Source organism: Tenrec ecaudatus, chromosome 4 (assembly GCF_050624435.1).
Source record: "Tenrec ecaudatus isolate mTenEca1 chromosome 4, mTenEca1.hap1, whole genome shotgun sequence".
Classification (NCBI taxonomy): domain Eukaryota; kingdom Metazoa; phylum Chordata; class Mammalia; order Afrosoricida; family Tenrecidae; genus Tenrec; species Tenrec ecaudatus.
In genome coordinates, this window is record NC_134533.1 from 100675513 (window position 1) to 100699843 (window position 24331).

General features: G+C 40.3%; 1 pseudogene; it reads left to right on the plus strand.

Moving 5' to 3' along the window:
• The first annotated feature begins 8439 nt into the window (after window positions 1-8439).
• Window positions 8440-9165, plus strand: LOC142445972 (RNA-binding protein PNO1 pseudogene; annotated as a pseudogene).
• Window positions 9166-24331: the final 15166 nt, after the last annotated feature.

Sequence of the window (24331 nt, forward strand, 5' to 3'; positions counted from 1 at the left end):
TATACTCGAGTCAATCCATTTTTCTGGTTTCCCAGGTAATCATTAGGTACCTCGGCTTATACTCAGGTGGGCTTATATTCGAGTATATACGGTATGCGGTTTTCACAGCAATACAAGTAATCCTTCTAAGACACAGCAACCCCATTCATCTTGTGAAGGTATGTGCATTGCATGGAGCCATGGCTTACCTGATAAACTGATTAAAAGACATAGTCAGAAATAGAAAAGCATGTCACATGAGCCAGGTAGGTACCCTCTATTTCAATGTAATTTTTTAAGACAAACTTCTCAGGAATATTTCTTGGCAAATACGTTGAATGTACAAAGCACTTTTAAGGTCTTATCATTAATTTTGTGATGAGATTGAAAGGAATGAAAAAGTTAACCGAATCAGTATCTTACTTGTAGTCAGGGGAACTGGGTGGTCCTCATCTATTTTATAGAGTTGTAATAAAGAACAACATGGGCAGAGTTCCTTATAACCTGTAGGGTAGCCATAATTCCTCTCTGGCTTATGAAAGAAAGTTGACCTTGAGACTTTTGGAATTGGAAATAAAATAAAACACCGTAGAGAACAGAGAGCAAGTAAAGGACTAACATTCTCTTTCTGGAATTCCTTTAGTGTGTAAAATGGACTTCATCATTTCTCACCTGGGTGGTAAGTCTTATGTCAAGCTGAGGATCGATTAGGGAGAAGAAAACAAAGAAACAGCTTCTCAAAGACGAGCAAGTTTTGTGCGTGCATCTGAACACTATCTTGCAGTGCCAAATTACATCTACAGCAGATAAAAGTAAACCTTTACAAAGCATGAACTTTTCCCAACCCTCAGAACCAGGACAAAATTGATGTTTACCGAAAGTACTAAAAAAAAAAAAATCATTGTCTCCCTCTTTCTTCTCTCTCTCTCTCTCTCCCTCTGTTTCTCCAATTGGGGATAATTCATTTTAATCACCATTGCATCTTATAGGGAATTCTCTCATACTTGTTCATGATCCAGAAACAGGCTATGGTTATCATGTTACATCCATAGAGCACTTGATATTTCTTAAAGACTTTATAAACACATTTTTACTTATGAATAGATGGAAAAATACCTGTTATTGAGTTGATTCTCACCCCAAGCAACTTTATTCACAACAGAACGAGACACTACCCAATCCCATGTGTTGAAGTCCATCACTGAAGTCCACGTTGTGCCATTCATCTCACCCAGGGTCTTCTTTGTCTTAGCTAGCCCTTCAACAAAGATGTTCTTTCAAGTGATTGATCCTTACTGTCTCCATGTTCAAAGCAAATGAGTTGGACAATGCTCTATTGTGATTCATAATATTTTCATTGACTTAGTTTTGGAAATAGATTGTCAGGCCTTTCTCCTTTGTCCTAGTCTAGGATGTCCTCTGAAACCTGTCCATGGGGTCAATCTCCAGCCTCACATCAACATAAACATACAAGCCCCAACCCAGCAATATACAAGCCCCAACAGTATAGTGCATTGGCAGACATGTGGTGATATTGCCGGCAGTCCATGCTCTATTGGGACTGAAAATGCTGACCTAGTTCACAGATGTCAACGATAGAAAGGTGAAGTGAATTGTAGTGTATTGCCTCTCACAAAGCGTAGGGACCTCTAAAGGATTGTGAATGGGAACTTATACTTTGGAACATGGTCTCTGTGCAGCTGACACCTAGCTCTCTACCCAAACCTCTGCCTGAATTCTAGCAGACAGTCATCTTTAGAAACCTGAAAGGTGGTTTCATCTGCATATTTCTTTGGCATGCACCTAGACATACACCAAAACCTCAGTTATTGTATGTGTCCCTCTGGTTTTCATAATGTATTAATTTGTGCTGCGTCACCCGACACCCCACCCCCATAGAGCCCAGCTGGGACTGCAGATCATCCCTGGACTCCCTCTCTCTGTTCTTTTTCAAATTTAATCCATTCTGCCGTCTAATCCTGAAGCTTGCATGTTGTCTCTACAAAAAATCTTGTCTGGCTTTCCTCATTGTCACTCCCACTGCTACCTCCTATCAACCAGCCCCTTGTTGCTTCTTACATAGATTGCTGTAATCAGTCTCCTTTACTATTTTCCTTCTACTTCAGAGTGTCCACATACCGTTGATCACGCTCCCAATCAATAACTTTCAGCATCTCTTCATCAACTACTGAGTAAAGTACCAATTCCTCATCCTTGTGTTCAATAGCCTGGTTTAGCTTTCCTTCAGCCTGAACTACAGGTATGCTCCACTTTCCAAAGTTTGCTTTATGCCCCTTCACTTTTACCAAAGATCTATATTTGTACTTGTTCTCCCTAACCCACAGAAATATGAAGGAGTTTTGCTGTTACAAAAGAAAGGCTGATAATTGGTTCGGAGCTAGAACTACAAAAAAGAACTAAAACGAAAGTCTCTTCTTTTTGTTACCATTACACTTTCCAGCATTTTTGGTTCTTTTAATCTGTACTCTTAATTCAAGAGACCAATTTCATAATTTTATTTTTATGAACAATTTATTGGCTCTCATCCACATATCATACAATCAATAGTTCAACCATCTCAAGAAGAGTTGTACAATCTTCATGATAATCAATTTTAGAACAATTTATTTTTCCCCACACATTATTTGTGTAATTTTTTTTCAATTTTGGGTAAAAATATGCTCAACAAAATATTAATCAATTCAACATCTACCTGTACAATTCAGTGCCATTGATTGTACTCTTTGTGTTGTACAACCTTTGTTGGTATCCCTCTACAAATTATTCTACCACCATTAAAATGAACTCAATAGCCCCCTGAACAAAACCTGTCCCTCCTTCACTCATGATAACTATACGTCAAGTTTGGTATCTATTTTTTAGCAGATTTTTATATATAATATTGACATATCATACACTTCCATAGTTAACTTGCTTCTAAAAAGAGTTGTATTTGCATCATCACAGTCAGCCCTCATGCACAGTTTCTTATGTATCATTAATGTATTCATATTTTCTATTGAAAAAAATTTATTGGGAAACTGGGCATAACGAGTAAAAAATTATCCCTCCTTATTCTCTCAAATTGGCCATAGCTTGGTGGAAAAATAGACTTGAAGCCCATCATATTGCATGTCAAATTCTATGGAGACAAATATGTACTCAAGGGACTGAAGTTTATTTATAGACTTTGAGAAATGCTAAATCATTGCATAGAGAATTGAAGATTTTTTAATTTTCCACACAAGGAATATTCAAACGCATTTGAGGGAAAGGAAAATGCATATGAGGTGCCCATGACTTACTGAGTGTATGTGGCCCTGCATTGCTGCAACCTGAGGCTCACCTGAAAGACAGGCAGAAGATGAGTTACAGCTGCCCAATAGACCCAGCTAACGCCTGTGCTAAGGTCTTTGGGTTGTCAATGAACACCAAACCAAACCTACCGTCATTGAATTATTTCCAGCCCCACAGGAGAAAGGAGAATTCCTCCGTAGGGTTTTTGAGGCTACAAATCTTTAAAAATATTTACAGAAGCAGACAACCTCATCTTTATCCCACAGAGCAACTGTTGGTTTTGAATTACCGATCCTATGTTTATCAGTCCAACATCAGCCCATTGTACCTTGGGGGCTCCCTTGGACTGTTGTAGGATTTACGCAGGCGTCTGCCATTCTCATTCTGTATTGTAGAAACAGCACTCTGCGATATTTGAGTAACAGGCAGAAGGGCGCAAATGAACTGGCCCACATTTCAGTGGTAAGCCAATTAAACATGGGTCTGTAGTATCTAGGGATAGCCCTTTGCTCAGAATATAGGAAGTATGCCTGGTCAATCCAAAATTTTAGGGCAGAAAAGATTAAGTATACCAAAATGACTTTCCATCATCTTTTATACATTTCTATTTTTTAGTCTTAAAAGAGTCAAGGGTTTGACCCAGCCAGATGATGCAGAATGTACCTGAGCTGGGTCCATGGCTGTGTGTGTCCCAGCTGAGGACCGAGAGGAAATGCCGTAACTGTCTTGCTTTGCAATGTGACATAGCTCCCCGCCTGGGTGTTGGTTTGGTCTAACCTCAATTGATTTTCCTTTACTTTTAGCCCATTTCCTCCTTTCCATCCGTGGGGCAGGTAGAGAACAGATGGTCATAAACCACCAGATAATGACCCTTTCTAGACTAGAGCACATATTAAATCATCTCTCCGCCATCACTTCCCTGGACTGAACAATAGAATCTCCCTATCAGTTTTATTCTTAGATTTGCTGTTCTAAATCTGGATCTTTGTTTTCTTACAATGACTGGCCAGCTCCTTCTCATCTCGCTTAGATGTTCCTCTACAAACAGGACAAGAGTTTTCAGCAACTGTATAATTATTTCCAAGTGTACTGGAGGCATTTCTTTTGGAATTTTGATCCTATAAATATAGTCAATTGTCACGTTGCATAAAAATATACCAATGGCCATTTTTAACCACTAGAGTTTCCACCAATTTTAGTAGACTTTTAGACTGAGGCAGTCAATCAGTAATATATTTGTATGTTCTATCTTGTTAAAATGACATTATTTTGCCTTACTTCTTTGCCCTGCTCACTGAACTTAGTTTCTTAAATCCATTTATTCTCTTGCTTTGGTACTGTTTGTCAATTTTTATTTGAGAGTTGGTGATTTAGTGGGTGATGAGTTGGGCTGTTAACTGCAAAGTCAGTAGTTCAAATTCACCAGCCACTTCACTGTGGAATGAGGAAGGCTATATGCTCCCCTAAATATTTACAGTCTTAGAAACCCTATAGGAAAAGTCTATGCTGCCCTTTGGGGGGACTATGTGTGGGAACTGACCAGGAAAAAGACAATGAAACCTATTGTCATTTCATTTGGACCAGAAATTAGTGAGCCCAGGAGAAGATGGACAATACATGCTCTGGACCACAGAATATGAGGCAGACATGTTTAAACCCACTTGGAAGATGAGGTTTGGTAAATTTTGTCTCATTCCCCACCCCAGAAGGCACTGTAGATCAGTGGTTCTCAACCTGAGGGTCACGACCCCTTTGGGGGTTGAACGACCCTTTCACAGGGGTTGCCTAAGACCATGGGAAAACACATATTTCTGACGGTCTTAGGAACAGAGACACCACTCCTCTGTCTCCAGGTGGGTCCGCCCACATGCAGATACGCCTGTTTACAGTACCCGGTGTGAAGACTGTTACCCATGCTACACCATGCTTCAAGACAAAATTTCATTTACTTGTAATCAGAAATAAATATTTCACAATATATAATTACATATTGTTTTGGTGATTAATCACTATGCTTTAATTATGTTCCATTTTAACAATGAAAATACATCCTGCTATCAGCTATTTACATTACTATTCATAACAGTTGCAAAATGACAGTTAAAAAGTAGCAACGAAAATAACTTTGTGGTTGGGTCACCACCACACGAGGACCTGTATGAAAGGGTCGCGGCCTGAGGAAGGCTGAGGACCACTGCTGCAGATTGCATTCTAAGAATGGCTCCCTCCCCTCCCCAGAGCCCACCTCCACCTGGGAAGCCTCAGATCTCTCGCTGTGGAGTGCAGATCTGGCTGACTTCAAGTTTACTCTGCCAGCAGCAAACTGCTTTCTGGATTTGAGCGGTCTCATTCTTTTGGAACGAATGGAGCTAAAGAGCCAACTAGAACTTCACAGTCAGTGGGTCTGTAAGGTATGTGTCAAGTTAGTGCTACTCAGGAAATGCATTTCCTCTGGGCTTGGTGTGGAGAGTTTTGCCCTTCCCTTGCAGGGCTTTTGTTCCAGGAGCTCTTGGGCTTGAGCTTTGTTTGCTTGTTTATTTCCGTGCTCCTGTTTCCTTGTTTGGGTTCCCAGCCATAGCTTTTCCCTTTGCTTATTTGTTCGAGAGCAATCACCTGTCTCACTTCCTTCATCTCTGGTGTGTCCCTTGGCTCTTTAACCGCCCGAGACACTGTTCCAGGCTGTGATGTGCATTCAGGGAAGCAGGGACCCTGGGCAGGAGAGCAGACGGACAATGAAGTGTGGAGGTGCCAGGTTGGGAAACCTGCGGACGCTCAGTTCCAGAACAAAAATAGGCCCGGGTTTCTGTTCCCGCGGGCCACAGTTCCGGCCATCTCCTAGGAGAAAACAGACATTCACACTGTCCCACACACTTAGTTCTATCGTTGGCACTTCCCTAATTCTGCACGTCTCCACTGTGCCACTTCTCACCACATTGTTGTTGCTGCTGACCGGTATGGTTTTAAAAGCAAAGCCCCCATTTTATTAAGACACGAGTAACTTGAACTATAAGAAAGTACAATCGCTAGGATCCCTGGCTGGTCAGTGGTTAAGTGCTTGGTTGCTCACCTAAAGGTCAATGGTTCAAACCCACCACCCAATTCTCAGCTGAAAGATGTGACAATCAGCTTGTGTAACATATGGCATCTTTGGAAAGTATGGGGCATTTTACTCCGTCCTATAAGGTCACCCTGAGTCGGAATTGACTGGACAGCAATGAGTCTGTTTTATTTTTGCAATCTCACTATTCAGACAGAATTATTATTTACATTTATATATATATTTAATTGAAAAAGCATGCAGCTACTTAATTTTTTTATTAGTTGTAATTTAATGTGTCATATAATTCCATTTTTCAATCACGTGAAGTAGAATTGTACAGTTGCTCCCACAATCAGTTTCTAACCATTTTTTTTCTCATGGGCTCCTTGAAACCGTATCTCCTTTCCCCACCCCCACTCTTATCCCCCCTCCCTCCAAACCCCTTATTCTACTTGTTGTCCCTAGAGGTCAACAACCCTGGGTTTCATGTACTACAAAAGGGAAACGAGCTTCTTCTTTTTTAGAAAGGACAATCACATGATTGCAAAAATGAATAACTGTGTCCCCATGAATTTGTTTCAGAAATTTGACTTTTTAACATTTTGAGGATTAAAAAATAGCTTTATATATGTTCATTTTACATAATTAAAACACTACATTGTAATTGAAGATCTAATTTGTATAAGAGACAAATTTTTCACTTCACATTCAAGCCTGTGTGACCAACACCTGCTCTTTATTTTATATACCTTATGTGTATACCTCTGTATCTATCACTACAGCCAAGAAAAAGAACATTTCCATCATCTCATAAAGTTTACCTGAGACCCTTCCAGCTAAACTTTATTTCTCTCCACTCTCTTTAAGAGTCAGTCCTAATCTGCTTTATCTCATTGTTGGTAAGGTTTGTTGTTTCTAGAGTTTTGTGAACATGGGAATATACATTATTTACTCTTTAGAGTTTGTGTTAGTCTGGGATGACTAGAGTAACAAACTTAAAGACACTCACATGTCCACAAAGAAGAACTTTATATCAATAGCAGTTGAACATTAAGAAAACATCCCAGCCCAGTCCAGATCAAGTCCATAAATCCAATTTTAGCCCATATGTCCATTACCAGTCTATAAATTCTTCTTCAGACTCACGCAGCACATGCAATGATGTCAAATGCAGGAAGAAAGATCACAGGCCAGTGATGGAAAGTCTTGTGGCTCTATTGGCAGTGGAAGCCTCTTAGTACTGGTGTGGGTCTCCACATGGCTCCTCCAGCCCCATGGCTCTGGCTCCATCAATGTAGAACATCTGGCTTGTCAGCAGGAAGATGAAGCAGAGAGTGTGTCTGGCCTCCAGTGAGCTATTCATCTCTATTGAGCCTCCAAATGAGGCCATCAAGCTATGACCTGATTGACAGGCTAAACTCTACCCCTTTACTCTGAATAGTCTCAAGTTGACACCAGATTATGTAACTTCCACAGAGTTTAACCTCTCTAGTTTATCTTTGCAGCATAATTCTCACATGTTTACAATCATAGATGATTATACTCACATTTTAAAATCTCATGAATTTTATAAATAGACCACATTTTGCATATCACTGGTTGTTTTCCTGTATTTACTTTTCAATAACTGCAGTGTTCTGTTTTACATTTATACTGTAACATATCTCATAAATAAGATATTATGGTGAACACTGTTGTTTCAACTGCTTACATTTTAATGAAGAGGAGTCTACTGGGACCTGCCAAACCGTAGCCTTCTGTCATCTCCTCAGGCCTGGAACTGAACTCTCCCTCATGCCGAATGATCCACCATCAGGATCAGAAGAGTAGCATTTACCCAGACAAAGTACACAGGGGGAGGGAAGAAGAGAAGTATTAAGAGGAAGCCCAGGGAGAATGAATTATTGAATGTAGAAATGATAATGTACTCCGTGAACTGCCACCTACATAATTCATAATAAAAATTTCTTTTAAAACAAGAGAATGATTTTTCTTGAATACAAACGTTTATGGCCTAATTTTTTTGGACACACTTCTATAATAGCATTTACTAAGTTAAAGGGCAGGACATGTTTTAAGCGTTTCCTACATATGAGGTCAATTTAACCTCCCCCCAGAAACATATGTATAAAACGGGGGAACCTGTTGCTGATAGAAGGTGAGATGGAGGCACAGAGCACCCCAGCCAAGGACCATTTTGCTCACACTCCCCTACACAGGAGACCCACAGACCTGAGCAGCTGTTGGTGACTTCCAAGGGCAAAGACCTGGACCAAAGGACACAGAGGAGGCCCGCCCCTCTCTGGGGATGGGTTCCTGGGCGGAAAAGAGGAAACAAGGAAAATCTCAGTCCCAGCAAACAGATCCACACCAGTGAAAGAGAACTGGATGGGGATATTCACTCCCGTGTAGAGCATTTGGAACTTCAGATGCACTTTAACGTGCAATCAAGGAATGTGGAAATCAGGACTTGGAAAGAATCCATGGACATTCGTGCCCTGACAAAGGCTTCCTGAAAGCCTTTTTGCTGGGATTGCAGCTCGCCCTCATCAGGCTAAACCACCTCTTCCTGGAGCCGTTTGAAGTTGCAGATGTTAAGTCAACTGAAGGCAGACCACCTTTAAAGAGCAATCAGAGGGATCCCAGTAAAGGAGCCAAAGCCAAATTCACCCTGGACAACGTGACCTGGCCACAAATGTCCTGGTGCTTGTGAAAGTTCACGTTCTTAGCTCTTTCAAAGCATCAAGATGTCAAGAACTGCCATCTGTAACCTCATTCCGGGAAATCCTCCACCAAAGGTTTATAGCAACATCCATGCGGTGGCCCGCAGAGCAGCAGGCGGATTCTGATTTCACATTAGAGACTCTTGTCTTTGACTCTAGGACATCGACTGTGTGCGGGGGACCTTGTGAAGAGCGTTGCGGTCAGTTCCTCTCATTCTCAGCCAGAAGCATAACAGAAAGGCAAAGTGTGATCCTGTTCACCTGGCAGCCTTCAGCGGCATCTTGCCTAACAGAGGACAACACCATTGCACATCGACAGGGTGCATGTTTTCTTTGTAAAGCACAAGGCAGATGTGCAGTTTATAGCTCCCTCAGAGGCAAATGTCTTACATTGCTCTTCAATATGAATTTGTGAGCTTATAAGTTTCTACAACTTTATAAATTTTCTCAACGGATTTTCAGACTTAGAAATCTATGAGTATGATGACTCGTAATACGGGAAGTGGTGTGTGCATATGTTAGAATGAGACCATTAGCTGGCTCTACTGTAAAAACCAACACAGACTACTCTTCGTTCCTGCTTTGCAGTCTTTAAAATGAAAGCATGTCACCAAAATAAAATTTAAAAAGGTAATATATAAAAATGTCTGAGGGGAAAGTAGCTTCGGCAAGCTGGAGTGGAACCTGGAGATACGTTAGGCTCTCTGGATCATTATTAGTGGGATGGGCAGAATGTACTTATCTGCTGGATCCACTTCACGCCCCAAACATTCCAATTGGATACTGTCAATGCTCACGAAGCTGTTTTCTTTTATGTCATCAAGTTCTGCTGGTGATTTTGTTGCATCCCTTCTGCTAAGAGTAACCTTATTTTTGCAGATGAGAAACATTGTAGCAAGGAAAGGATAAATGCCCTTCAGTTCTCTGCTCCCTCCTTGCACTGCCAGGCAAGTTTCTGACTGCTCACTGAAAGGTCAGAGGTGTCAACCCACCAGCTGCTCCTCAGACCAAGATGAGGCTGTGTGGTCCTATGAAGATCAACAGGCTTAGAAAGCCTATGGAGGGTGGTTATGAGTCAGAATGGACCCAAGGCATGAGTTTCTATATATTTATATTTTAGTTTTCTATGCTTTGCTTCCTTTAATGTTGTCCTTGTTTTTGTTGTTGGGGGGCAATGCATCGGTTCGGACACCCAGTGACCGTACGTTCCACAGGACACTGTCCTGTCCTTACCATCCTCAGACATTTTAGCCATTGTTGCAGCCGCTGTGCAAGCCATCTGGCTGGGCCGTCCTCTTTTTCCCTGTCCCTCCACTTTGCCAAGAACAAAGTACTGTTCTAGGGACTGATCCCTCCAAACCATCCTTGCTTCTAAGGAGCCTTCTGACTGTACTTCCTTCAAGATGGATTTGTTTGATCTTTTGGCAGCGTATTGTAGTTTCAATATTCTTCGAAAGCCCCATACTTCAAATACATGAATTTTTCTTTGATCTTCCTTATTTAGTGTCCAACTTTCATAAGCCTATGATACAATTGAAAATACCCTGCCTAGTGTGAGACATAACTTAGTTCTCAAAGTAACACCCTTGCTATTCAAGACTTTAAAGGTGTCATGTGCGGGAGATTTACACAATGCAGTTGGTCATTGGATCTCTTGGCTGCTGCTTCCATGAGTATTGATTGTGGATCCAAGCAAGATGACATCCTTGACGACTTCCGTCTTTTCTTTACTTATCATGATGTTGCCTATTGGTGCAGTTGTGACGATTTTAGTCTTCTTTACATTGAGTTATAATCCATGCTCATGGCTACCATCTATGAGCCAGTGTTTCATCAACCAGTGTTTCAAACCCTCACTTTCAGCAAGCAAGGTCGTGTCACTTCTGTATCACAGGTTGCCAATAAGTCTTCCTCCAGTCCAGATGCTGAATTCTTCTTCATATAATCTAAATTCTCTATTTGTTCAGCACGCAGATTAAATAAGTATGGTGAGACGAAGCAACCCTGTTGCCCGGCTTTCCTGATTTTAACCCATGCAGTTTTCTCCTTGTTCCGCTAATACAACTGTCTCTTGATCTATGTACAGATTTTATAAGAACAAAGTGTCCTGGAATTCCTATTCTTCCCAATGCCACCCACCATTTGTTATGATCCAGACAGCGGAATGCCTCCGTTTGGACAATAAAGCACAAGTAGACATCTTTCTAGTATTCTCTGTTTTGAGCCAATACGCATCTGACATCAGCAGTGATATCCCTTGTGTCATGTCATCTTCTGAATATGGCCTGAACCCTGTCAATGGACTGCTGCAATTTTTGTTAGATGTTCATCAGCAAAATTTTACTTTTATGCGATATTGATATTGTACTATAATTTTCACATTCTGTTGGGTCACCTTTCTTTAGAAGGTGATACAAATATTGATCTTTTCTAGTCAGTGAGTCAAATTGTGGTCTTTCAAATTTTCTAGCACAAATGAAAAAGTACTTCCAGTGTTTGTTTCATCGCTAGTTGAAATATATTGATTGGATATTTCATCAGTTCCTGGAGCCTTGTTTTTTGGCTAATGCTTTCCATGCTGCTTGAAAATATTCCTTCAGTACCATTGTTTCTTGCTTATATGAAATCTCCTGAAATGGGGGATTGTTGACTGGTTCTTTTTGGTACAGTGACTGTATGTATTTTTCCATATTCTTTTGATGTTTTCTGCATTATTTAATATTTTCCTCATACAGTCTTTCAGTATTGTAACTCGATAGTTGATATTTTTCTTCAGTTTCAGTTTAAGATACGCTGAGCGTATTTTTTGTTTTTCTAACTCTAAGTCTTTGCACATTTCATTATATTATTTTACTCTGTCTTCTTGAACTGCCTTTGAAAATTTCTGTTCAACTCTTTGACTTTATCATTTCTTATATGTGTCTTAGCTACTCTACAATTCAGAGCAAGTTTCAGAATCCCCTTTGACATTGAATTCCCTTTTTTTCTTTCTTTCTTCCTTCCTTCCTTCCTTTCTTTCTTTCTTTCTTTCTTTCTTTCTTTCTTTCTTTCTTTCTTTCTTTCTTTCTTTCTTTCTTTCTTTCTTTCTTTCTTTCTGTCTTTTCAATGATCTTTTGCTTTCTTCATGAATGATGTTCTTGATGTCCTGCCACAGCACATTGGGTCTTCTGTTATAAGTGTTCAATGCAAGAAATCTGTTCTTGAGATGTTCTCAAAATTTAAGTAGAATAGACTCAAGGTTGTATTTTAGCTCTCATGGACTTTTATAATTTTCTTAAGCTTCAATGTGAACTCCCATATGAATAATTGGTAGTTTGTTCCATTGTAAGTCCCTGTCCTTATTTTAGCTGATAATGAACTTCTCTATCTTCTCTACACATATGTAGTCAATTCGAATTCTGTGTATTCCATTTGGAGAAGTCACGCATATAGCTGCTGTTTGTGTTGTTGAAAATATATATGCTATAAACAAAGTGATATATGCTGTTGGTCTCGCAAAATTCTTTTATGCAATCTCCAGCTTTATTTCTATCACCAAGATCATATTTTCTAACTATTGTTTCTTCTTCTTTGTTTCTAACTTTTGCATTCCTATCTCCAATAATGAACAATGCATCTTGATTGCATGGTTGGTCAATTTTAGACTGAAGATATTGGTAGAATTTGTCAATTTCTTCATAACTAGCTTTAGTGAGTAGTGCCAAAATCTCAATAATAGTTGGATTAGTTAGATTAATTGAATGCATGCAGAAAGGATCCTATCACAGACAGCATCGTAATTCAAGAGCGATCTTAAAATGTCCTTTTAGATGACGAATTCAAGGCCACTCCTCTTGATTGTGCTGTTCCTACCAGAGTACACCATAGGATTTTCTTATTCAAAATGGCTACTACCAGTCCATTTCAGTTCGATAGCACCGAGGATATACATCTTGATATGTTCCCTTTTATTTTCAGTGACCTCCATTTATTTTAGATTCATCATTTGTACATTATAAGTTCCAATTGTTCAGATATTTTTGCAGCTGTTTATTCTCCTTTTAAGTCATGTCCCATCTGCAAATGAAAGTCCAAAAGGCTCTCCCCCCACAGGCTTTCCTCCATCGTGTCATTATGGCCCATTTTTGAGAAAGCGGTTCTTCCCCGGGCATGTTTTGAGTACCTACTCTCCTGAAGGGCTCGTCTTCTGGCACTAGCTGACAATGTTCTGTTTCTATTTATTCTATTAGGCCTCCAGTAGCTAACTTGTTTCTGTGCTATGCATCATGTTCTCAGTGGCTAATTGTTCTGAAATGGGCAGCCGATTCCTTTGTTGTAGTCTATTCTTAGTCTGGAAGCTCGACTGAAACCTGTTCACTTTGGGTGACCCTGCTGGCATTTGAAATATCAAGGACATAGTTTCCAGCATCATAGCAACACATAAGCCACCATTGTATTATAAACTAAACATGTGGTGGTGTATATTTTACTATACATAATTACACGCTATCTGGAAAGCAAAGACCTCTAGTAGCATAGGGAGCTACTTAACTATAAAATTTGTTAATCAAATCCATCAGATTCTTTTCAGGAGAAAGATGAGACTGTTTGAGCCCATAAAGATATGCAGTCCTAGAAACCCTGAGAAGTAATTCTACTTTGTGGACCCTATAGGATCAGTATGAGGCATAGTGACTCCATAGCAGAGGCTGTGGGTTTGCTCTCTGGAAAACAGCCATAACCTCAGCTGTCACAACTCTACATTCTGGCAGGAAGCACAGATAAGCATCTAGTCTCTCATTTAGAGAAGGTATCTTAAGATGATCATGGGCTTAGGTTCACCACTGAGATTCTCCAAGTGAAAGGTGTCCTCCAAATCAAAAAGAGGGACAAGTAAACATTATCCATCAGCTATTCAGTCAGAATTGAGTGGCGGCAACGCACAATAACTCTGCTTAAAGAAACCCCTGGATGGCTCAAATGAGTAAGTACTCAATGACTAGCCAGAAGCCTGGTAGCTTGAAGACATTTGCTTCTTCTTCTTTTTAAAAAAAAAACATTTTATTAGGGGCTCATACAACTTTCATCACAATCCATACATATACATACATCAATTGTATAAAGGACATCTGTACATTCCCTGCCCCAATCACTGTTAAAGCATTTGCTCTCCACCCAAGCCCTTTGCATCAGGTCCTCTTCCCTCCTCTCCCTCCCCGCTCCTCCCTCATGAGCCCTTGACAATCTACAAATTATTATTTTGTCACATCTTGCCATATTCAGCATGTCCTTCACCCCCTTCTCTGCTGTCCGTCCCCCAGGGAGGAGGCCACATGCAGATCCCTGCAATCGGTTCCCCCTTTACAACCCACTCACCCTCCACCCTCCCAGATCGCCCCTCACACCCCTGGTCCTGAAGGTATCATCCACCCTGGATTCCCTGTGCCTCCAGCTCCTATATGCACCAGTGTACAACCTCTGCTCTATCCAGACTTGCAATGTAGAATTCGGATCATGGTAGTGGGGGGTGAGGTGGGGGAGAGGAAGCATTTAGGAACTGGAGGAAAGCTGTATTCTTTATCGGTGCTATGTCGCACCCTGACTGACTCATCTCCTCCCCTAGACCCCTCTGTGTGGGGATCTCCAGTGGCTGACAAATGGGCTTTGGGTCTACACTTTGCGCTTCCCACTTCATTCACTATGGTAAGATTTTTTTTGATGATGCCTTATACCTGATCCCTTTGACACCTCGTGATCACACAGGATGGTGTGCTTCTTCCATGTGGGCTTTGTTGCTTCTGAGCTAGATGGCCGCTTGTTCACCTTCAAGCCTTTAAGACCCCAGACACTATATCTTTTGATAGCCGGGCACCATCAGCTTTCTTTGCCACATTTGCTTATGCACCCATTTGTCCTCAGTGATCGTATCATGGAGGTGTGCAGCCAATGATATGACTTTTTGTTCTTTGATGCCTGATCCCTTCGGGACCACGTGATCACACAGGCTGGTGTGTTCTTCCATGTGGGCTTTGTTGCTTCTGAGCTAGATGGCTGCTTGCTTATCTTCAAGCCTTTAAGACCCCAGACGCTATCTCTTTTGATAGCCGTGCACCATCAGCTTTCTTCACCACATTTACTTGTTCACCTGCTTTGGCTTCAGCAGTTGTGTTGGGAGGGTGAGCATCTTAGAATGCCAATTTAATAGAGGAAAGTATTCATGCATTGAGGGAGTGCTTGAGTAGAGGACCAAAGTCCTTCCGCCACCTTAATACTAAACCTATAAATATAGACACATAGATCTATTTTCCCATCCTCATATACATATAATCATCTAGACAAAATTCAACAATTTATTATTTTTGTAGCATTCCTGACATATTCAGTGGGTTAAGGGTTGGTTTGCCCACAGAGTGGGTAATTCCAACCCATCAGCCACTCCATGAGAGAACAATGAGGCTGTCTGCTGTCATAAAGATTTAAAGTATCAGTCAGTCTGTGGAGTAGTATTTCTCATCTTCCCTATAATTGACTCAATGGCAGTGAATTTGGTTAAAAATATTCAATATGTTACCAGTCCTAGATCATGGCATTCTGTTGGCAAAGAATAAAGTTTCAGATGTGACTTTTTATAGAGTTAAACTTAAATACATCTGGAGAGGTCTTTGCAACTTCAGTAAATAGATGATACAAGAAAGAAAGAAAGAAAGAAAGAAAGAGAACTAAATAGCTCTATTCAAGTAATGCAAGACTTCTAAATCCGTTTGAAGCATCTGCTAATTCTCTGTGAATGCCCTGCATGAACAGCTACCATGTGTCTGTCGGTGGAAGCGTGCTTGTTGCTATGATGCTGAACATGTTTCAGCAGAACTTTCAGACAAAGGTGCATCAGGAAGAACGACTTGGCGATTTACTCTGGAATAGGCAACAATGAAAACCTTTGGATCACAATGATGTATGTTCTGGTGAGCATGGGGTTGCTATTAGCCAGTGACTGAGTTGATGATGGCCAACAAAAACAACAGCAGACTGTAGAGAGAGTTATTTTTCCAATATGGATTCCCAAAAGCCAGTCTGTGAAAGCGAGACAAATAAGTCTCACAGAAATTCCTAGCTGTGCCAACACTTTAGAGCCTAATGCTACTTTGATAATATTGTTGCTTCTTAGTCACCTGCCTCTTCTCCCTACAACTTTCATTACTGTTGATTCCCAGATTCCTAACATGGATTGATATTAGCATCTCCTTTACAGATTGAGCTCCACATTGGACACTGTTAGCTTCATGTCTCTTAGCAAAATGCAGAATCTGTTGTAGGATTAAGTCCAAGGTGAGGTAAAGCCCACAGCATGTCTGTTCCAGGTTTATGAAGTTACCTTGGAAAGGAGTGAGCAGGCCTATTAGAGGTGGGCATAGACCTTTCTATAGAGTCCCCGGTCCCTGCCCTTAGTCTGGTACCTTGGGGAGGAGATTGAGGCTTCTGCCAGCTCTCTCAGAAGCAATTAGGGATGGCACTGGCTGTGGTGCCATGATCACTGGCTTCCTCCAGGTTCTGCATCTGCTTTCTCTAGCACAGGCCCGAAGGCAGCCCTGACTCAGACGTCCTTCTCCTCCACTCCTCCCACGCCCAACCCCTGCCTGTGAACTGACTATACAGTTTCCTTTGCTCCATTGTAGGTCTCAGACCAACTTTTTGCTTTCTCCTTCTACATAAAGATTCCTATATGTCATTCTGTACCTCTAAATTCTATGACTATTATGACATCATAGCTAAGCACATGACTATTAACAAAAAGCTTTGTGAACCTCATCAGTGGCTCCATGAAAATTAAGCAGGTCATCTGTTGCCATAAAACCTATAGCCTTGAAAACCCTGTAGGGAAATTCCACTTTGCCACATCATTTGGGTATGGAAAATCAACTTGACAGCCCACACTAGAAACAACATAATCCAATAGCTTTTCATTCTAAGATCTGTCTTCATTAACTTTTGGATATATTTTGCCAATGCTTTCCGTATTCTTCCTGTTGGTTATGGCACTTTTGTCGAAGACTATGCTATCATGCTGAGATATAATCACTTACTGACAGGTTCCACATTCCCTTCCACTGGATGATGAGCTCCTTAAAGATAGGGACCATGTCTGATCCATTTCTGAATTTCAGCACTCTGCACAAAACCTAACACATAGTAGGTGTTCAGTGCAAGTTCATCCAATTCATTAGCAATTGCATCTTTTCTTACTAATGAAGGATGTCAGATATCTTCTAAAAATCTCCTCTTCTTATAGTGTAAGGCAAAGGAAATTTGCAGTCATCTAAATAATTTATCATTAATTACTGATTTGCTGGAAAAGGAGATATTGTTTAATCTTCTTCCAAGCAGTGACTCAAAGCCTGAAGAGCAGAGGACTTCAGGCTCGTACAATAAGAGTCAGTTTCCTGCTTGACCCTGTCGCAAGCTACTGAATATCATAATAGAGCCACAATAACAATACAGTTTCCTAAGATACACTGTGTTTGTTTGTTTTCCCTTCTTATCTGGAACAGAACGACATACCAGGTAAGTTAAGTTAAGCGCACCACCTTGCTGTGCTATTACCATATGTCACAGAAATCAAAATGGAGAAAAGCATGTGTCAAGCATCCGATCCCCTCCCCCGTGTTGCGCTCTGACTTCTCAGGAATCCTGAGTATTTTATGCGCGTGCGTAGATTCCTTTCAGTTTCCTCATCGAGTTAGGTGGGTGCTTAACTTATAGCTGAAGAAACTTCATGCTAGGTTTATGAGGAATTTGGCTTAGGTTACACATGGCAGGTGGCAGAGAAAGATGCAGTAGCTAAATTCTTTTCTTTGCAATCTAAGGCTCTTTCTTGTCTGATTGTTCTGTCTTTTGAATGATACTTTCACTGATGATAAAACCCTGAGTGCTACTTGCCAGATGAATTAAAAACAGAGTGAAGCCAAGTTTCAAATACAGTTCACTTTAGAAAATAGAACAACCAGACTTTTGCCAGTTCTAAAACTATAAAATCTGCGAGTTGTTAAAATACTTATAAGCCATGCTTTTTATTGTTTAATTTTAATTTTCACATTTATATGCTCACAGAGCATTACTGATTCACCCATCTGACTTCCTGAAATAATAATTTAAAAAGCTGTGACTCAAGGACAAACTGAAAGTAATGTCAACATTAGCTGATGATGTCTTGTTAAGTAAGGTTAGCAAAATATTATCTATTAACATTTGAAATGTTAATAAATAGCAACTGGCCTCCACCAGGGTGCAGCTAAAGGTAATAATGTTACACATTAATGATTTTCTTCTACGACTGAATAGAAGCCAGCTTTTGCCAACTAAATGAGCGTTACTCAGTGTTGGAACCTTAGTTGCAAGCCTTAGTTATTTCTAAGACTACCAAGAAAACAAGAGAACCAATTAATATTTGTATATAATTAATAATTTTGAAACTTTCACAATCATCAGCCTCTCCACCCCCCATAAAATGGCACTGTATTATTGAAAATATCTCAGTTACCTATTAAGGCTTGTTTGACCATGACATTGATTGGGCTTTAGCCCTAGGTCATCACTCATTAGGTATGTGGTGTTGAGCACATTGCTTAATCTCTCTGGGCCCTAGCTTTCTAACACGTAAAATGGGATTCAGGACCTCTGTTTTTCTGTGAGCATAAAAATGAAATAATATAAATGAAGTGCTTAGCATGTAGACAATTAGTGATTAAAACATCATTTAGTGAACCATTTTTATTGAAAACACATTCTCAGGGCTTGACTTTATTGTCCATGGTTTTTCTGAACTTGAAGTATATGGAGTTGATATGAGACACAGAGTGGGGCAAATGAATCCATTAAAATTTTGAGAATAGTTTGGTTAACAGACAAGATAAATATCCACTAAAGGGTAACAGACCTGAAAAGGTATAAGTTGGAAGGTAACTTCGAACTGCATAAAGAGGTATTAATAAAAAAAATCATGGGGAAATAATCTCCTACCCAATGAACAAACACACATTGGAAACTTCCTTGCCCATGCCCTGCTCATTACTCGCTCTCCTGATGAGACAGCTGAGGATACGGGCGGTACAGCAAAGTGTGGTGAAGACAGCAGACGATGCCCCACTATCAACTGAAATAGTGTCTGAGGTCTTAAAGACTTGTCTTCAAACCAGACGCGATCTAAGTGCGCTGTCAATGAAGTCCACATCGAAGAAGAACATGAATAATCCAAAGATGATGATAGCAAAATCCAAATGTGATGAAGGAAAAGTATCAGAGCTGAAATTGTGAGCACTCAGCTTCAGAATGCTGTGGAGGACAGTGGAAGCCTCAAACCCATCTGCAGAGCATCTCGTCAGATGAAGCCTCGGGCAGATCTCCTCCAGCCACAGGTGAGGGACGCGAACAAGTTTACTCTCAGACAGAGTTTATTGTGAACTTGAGTGTGGTGGATTGAACCAATAATAATATGATACTGGGTCAGTTGACCTCCCTCTTGACCCAACCTCAATTTGTTCTACGTGCAAATATTTCTAGCTTATTCCACGACAGAAATTTCTTCCCTGGCTTTTTACCAATTGTCGGTGGTCTTTTGTTTCTTACTCCTTTTATTTTTATCTTTACACTATTAGTATTATTATTTTCTCCTTTATGTTTTATTTTGTTATTGCTTTGTATTGGTTCTGTTAGATTTCCCAGTTTATGAAGCACAGAAGGAGTGAATATGTAGAGACAGTAGCAGATGCGATGGTTTATTGGGGATGAGAGTTGGGGGTTTCATGGGGAGTGTGAGGGGAATTGTGGAACACACAATTAATGCAGGAGAGGTGAGGGAGCTTTAGAACTGATTGTGATGAGGTATGCACAATTTAAAAAAAAGCAGTTTAACTGTGGAAATGTATGACATGTGAATATTATATCAAGAAAACTACTAAAAAAAAGAGAGAAAGAAAATCAAACTTGACCTGTGGTTAATTTGGGTAAGGAGGAAAAATATTTGCTTAAGGACCATTAGTGGCTGTTAATGGTGGTGGGCTCATTTGGAAAAGGTTAATGATAATGGTTGTACAATATGAAGAGTATAATTAATGGCACTGAACTATACATATAGGAGTTGTTGAAATGGAGAAGGTTTTATTGTGTATATTTTTTTCACAATGAAAGAAAAATAATCCCATGAGTGAGAGTGAGTACAAGGAGGAAGTGAATGTTCTAAAATGGACTGTAGTGGTGATTGCGCATCTCTTCTTGATGTGACTGAGCTGTTGTATTGTACGATGTATGAATGACATGCCAATAAACTTGTCAAAAGAAAAAAAAAGAAACCTCCATGTGCAAATACATTAAAATATATTCAATAAATACTTATTATAAGTTTCTGGCATGCCACAAACTATTCTGTGTGTTGGAATCAGAGTGATAAGTAACAAAGCTTTTACCCTCATGGGGATTATATTCCAGTGTAGACAATATACAGATACTCCTGCATTTATTGTAATATACACTTTACGTTTATTTAAGGAAACATCTTTACAGATGAAAGTGTAATAGAACAGTGGTTTAACGAGTGTAACTGTATATACTCATGTATAAGCCGAGTTTTTCAGCACATTTTTAATGTAGTTTTTGTGAAAATCAGGTGCCTCGGTTGATATGCAGGTTGGGTTATACTCAGGCATATACAGTATATGAAATATCTCTGTTGGAGGCAGGGAGAACAATGGAAGGTGTTCACGGTACCCATGAGACCTCAAGTCAAACCACAAACCACCGTCTTACATTGTGACTATAAGACATTTCATTAGATTCTTTTTTAAATCATTTTATTGGGGAATTGTACAACTCTTATCACAATCCATACATCCATCCATTCCATCAAGCACATTTGTGCATTTGTTGCCATCATCAGTCTCAAAACATTTTCTTTCTACTTGAACCCTTGGTATCAGCTCCTCATTATTTGCACCCCTTCCCCATCCTTCCTCTCTCACGCACCCTTGATAATTTATAAATTATAATTATTGCATCATGTCTTTATACTGTCTGATGTCTCCCTTCACCCACTTTTCTGTTGTCCATCCCCCAGGGAGGGAGTTATATGTAGATCATTGTGATCGGTTCCCCATTTCTCCCCCCCCCCCCCGCCTTCCCTTTATCCTCCTGGTAACACCACTCTCTCTATTGGTTCTAAGGGATTTATCTGTCCTGGATTCCCTGTATTGCCAGCTCTTATCTGTACCAGTGTATATCGTTTGCTCTAGCCATATCTGTAAGGTAGAATTGGGATCATAATAGTGGGGGTGGGGTGGGGTGTAAGAAGCATTAAAGAACTAGAGGAAAGTTGTATGTTTCATTGTTGCTATACTGCATCCTGAATGCCTTGTCTCCTCCCCGGGACCCTCTGTAAGGGGATGTTCAGTTGCCTACAGATGGGCTTTGGGTCTCCACTCCCCACTCCCCCTCATTCACAATTATATGATTTTTTGTTCTTTGATGCCTGATACCTGAACCCATTGACACCTCATGATCACCCAGGTTGGTGTGCTTCTTCTATGTGGGCTTTGTTGTTTCTCAGCTATATGGCCACTTGTTTATCTTCAAGCCTTTAAGATCCCAGATGCTTTATCTTTTGATAGCCGGGCTCCATCAGTTTTCTTCACCACATTTGCTTATGCACCTGCTTTGTCTTCAGTGATCATGTAGGGAAGGTAAACATCATAGAATGCCAGTTTAATAGAACAAAGTGTTCTTGCATTGAGGTAGTACTTGAGTGGAGGCCCAATGTTCATCTTCTGCCTTAATACTAAACCTATAAATATCTGCACATAGTTCTAATTTCCCATCGTCATATATAAATATATTTACATATGCACGTGACTGTATTTTGACCGATATAAATGCTCTTTGCCTCCTAATTCTTTCCTCTATTTCCTTTTACTTTCCTCTTGTCCCACTATCATGCTCAACCTTCATTTGGGTTTCAGTAATTCCTCTCAGTTACATTACCCTTGATTAATCCCTACCAGGTCTCCTACACCCTCCTCACCATAGATTTTGTTCTTCCCTTGTTCCTGGGTTTGTTAGTATCCACTTTGTTCCCCACCACCCCCTCTCCCATGTCCCCATGGAGCTGTCAGTCCTGTTGTTTTCTCCTCCAGATTGTTCATCCCACCTATCTTATCTACAGAGACTGCAGTGATAATAATATGCACAAAAGACAAGACACAGCAAAACAAACAACAACAAAAACTAACAACAAAAAGAGAGAATGTCGTGTCTCATAGTGGGGCTGGCCCTATTGTCCTCTCTGTGCGTTGGCTGTTTTGAGCGGGAGTATCATCCTCAGGGATGGGGGGACTAGGATGTGTTCCACTCTCTCTTCTTCCCCCTTCATTTGCTCCTGTGTGCTCTAATCAGACATGTCCCACTCTCTGAGCTGTAGCTTCTCTGAGCTGTAGCTTCAGTACTGTCTTTTGAAGTAAATTCTTCTGTGGAGGGCTGTGGGGGTGGGGTTGGGGGTTGTCCACATAGTTGGTATTTTGGTTGACCCCTCAGACCTCTCTATTGGTTCCCTGATTCATACCAGTACGTTGCATCCATGTCTTGGAGCATCAGGTTGAATTCTGGTCCCTCTTCCTCTGTGGAGGTATAAACAATACCCTATCCTTGGGTGGGTAAGTATCCTATTCACCTGCTGCCTATACCTTTTATATTTTCATTTCATTAGATTCTTATAATACCCTCTGTTTTGTTCTGATGACTAAATTATATTACATATGCAAAGCACTTCATACAGTGACAAGGATATAGAAAATCCTTCTTAAGGAGGATAGTTTAGCCTATGCTTTGAAGGACAAGTAAGATTCAGCTGGACAGAGAAGAAGAGAAAGTACATTCTCAGCTGGGAATTTGCTCATGAAAAAAATTTATTTGGAAAATTACAAGGGAAAGGACAAGGAGGAATTGGGGGAATATGAGTTGAATAATTTGGCTAGAACAGAGTTTATGCAGGTAAAGAAATAACCCAAAAGAAAAGGATTACTCCCCAAAGAATTTCACAGTTAGAATAACTCATACATATGTAGAAATTGAAGCACAGAATAATTATGTGAATCACCCAACAGTGAAGTAGAATCTCAATGTCCATATGGCGCTGTTTCCTTGATGACACGCACGGCCAGCAGTTAAGATAGTTACCTTCTCAACCTCCTGCTCAGTTCATATCTGAACACTGCCATCCTAGTAGGCATTCCTCACAGTGCACAGCAGATGCCCAGCTCATCAAGCTGGGCGAGGTATTGCATTTAGGACAGGGAACAGCAATTCTAGACCAGCAAAAGTGAGTGGGAAACAGAGGAAACCATCTCAAAAGGCAGATGATGTTTTCAGAAATGAACTGACTTTATGGTGCCATCTGGAAAATGCTTTTGTATTCCCGATACAGTGCGCTGAGCATAACTTAAAGTTGACTAACCAGCTCTCCCATGCTCTCTTCTGTTTCCTCGCACATGGATGTAGCCTACAGGAATGCATGTTACTGGCCCATCCCCAGGACATCGGCACGACTCTCCAGGATTAAGGTGTGCAATTCTTGTGTGCATTTCAACAGAGCACATTAGCTCATCTCTGGAACAACCAGTCCTTTGTAGCTGATCTTGTTTAAAAAGAACCTAATCCTGACATCTCAAACCCTAATTCCTCCCCCTCTCTCTCCTTCCTTTCTCCTTCCTTCCCGTCTTCCTTGCCGACATTTGAAGAGTATCTGCCATGTGTAATCTGTAGTGCTATCCTCAGATAATTAAGACTGCCGATTGAACTAGAACACAAGGACTTTAGACCTCACACCTCCTAGAGCCAGCGGATGTTCTTCACAGTTTCCTCCTAAGTAGGAACCATCCTTTCAAAAGAATTCATTATAATCGAATGTTAGAATTATGGACATAAGAAGAATTCTCCTTTCTCAAATTAAGTAATAGAACCTACTTTTCACATCCGTAGAAAAAGATTTAGGATCTCATAAATGAAAGGTATTTTCATTAATTTGGAGAGGAATGAGGCTGACTTCAACTTTGCTTTATAAAAAAGTTAACCAATAAAATAGTCTAAGACTTGCACAGAGAAACATTGAATTTGCTGATGAGAACAAATTGCTTCCAAACAATTGAAAGCAACAATTTGAGGATAAACAAACAGTATGTTAAATAGAAATCATTCTTCTTAGTTATTGAAGTAGCTTCTCAACTCCTTTACTTGACAATGCTTAATTAGTCCAACTTGATTAGTTTATCTAATTGAA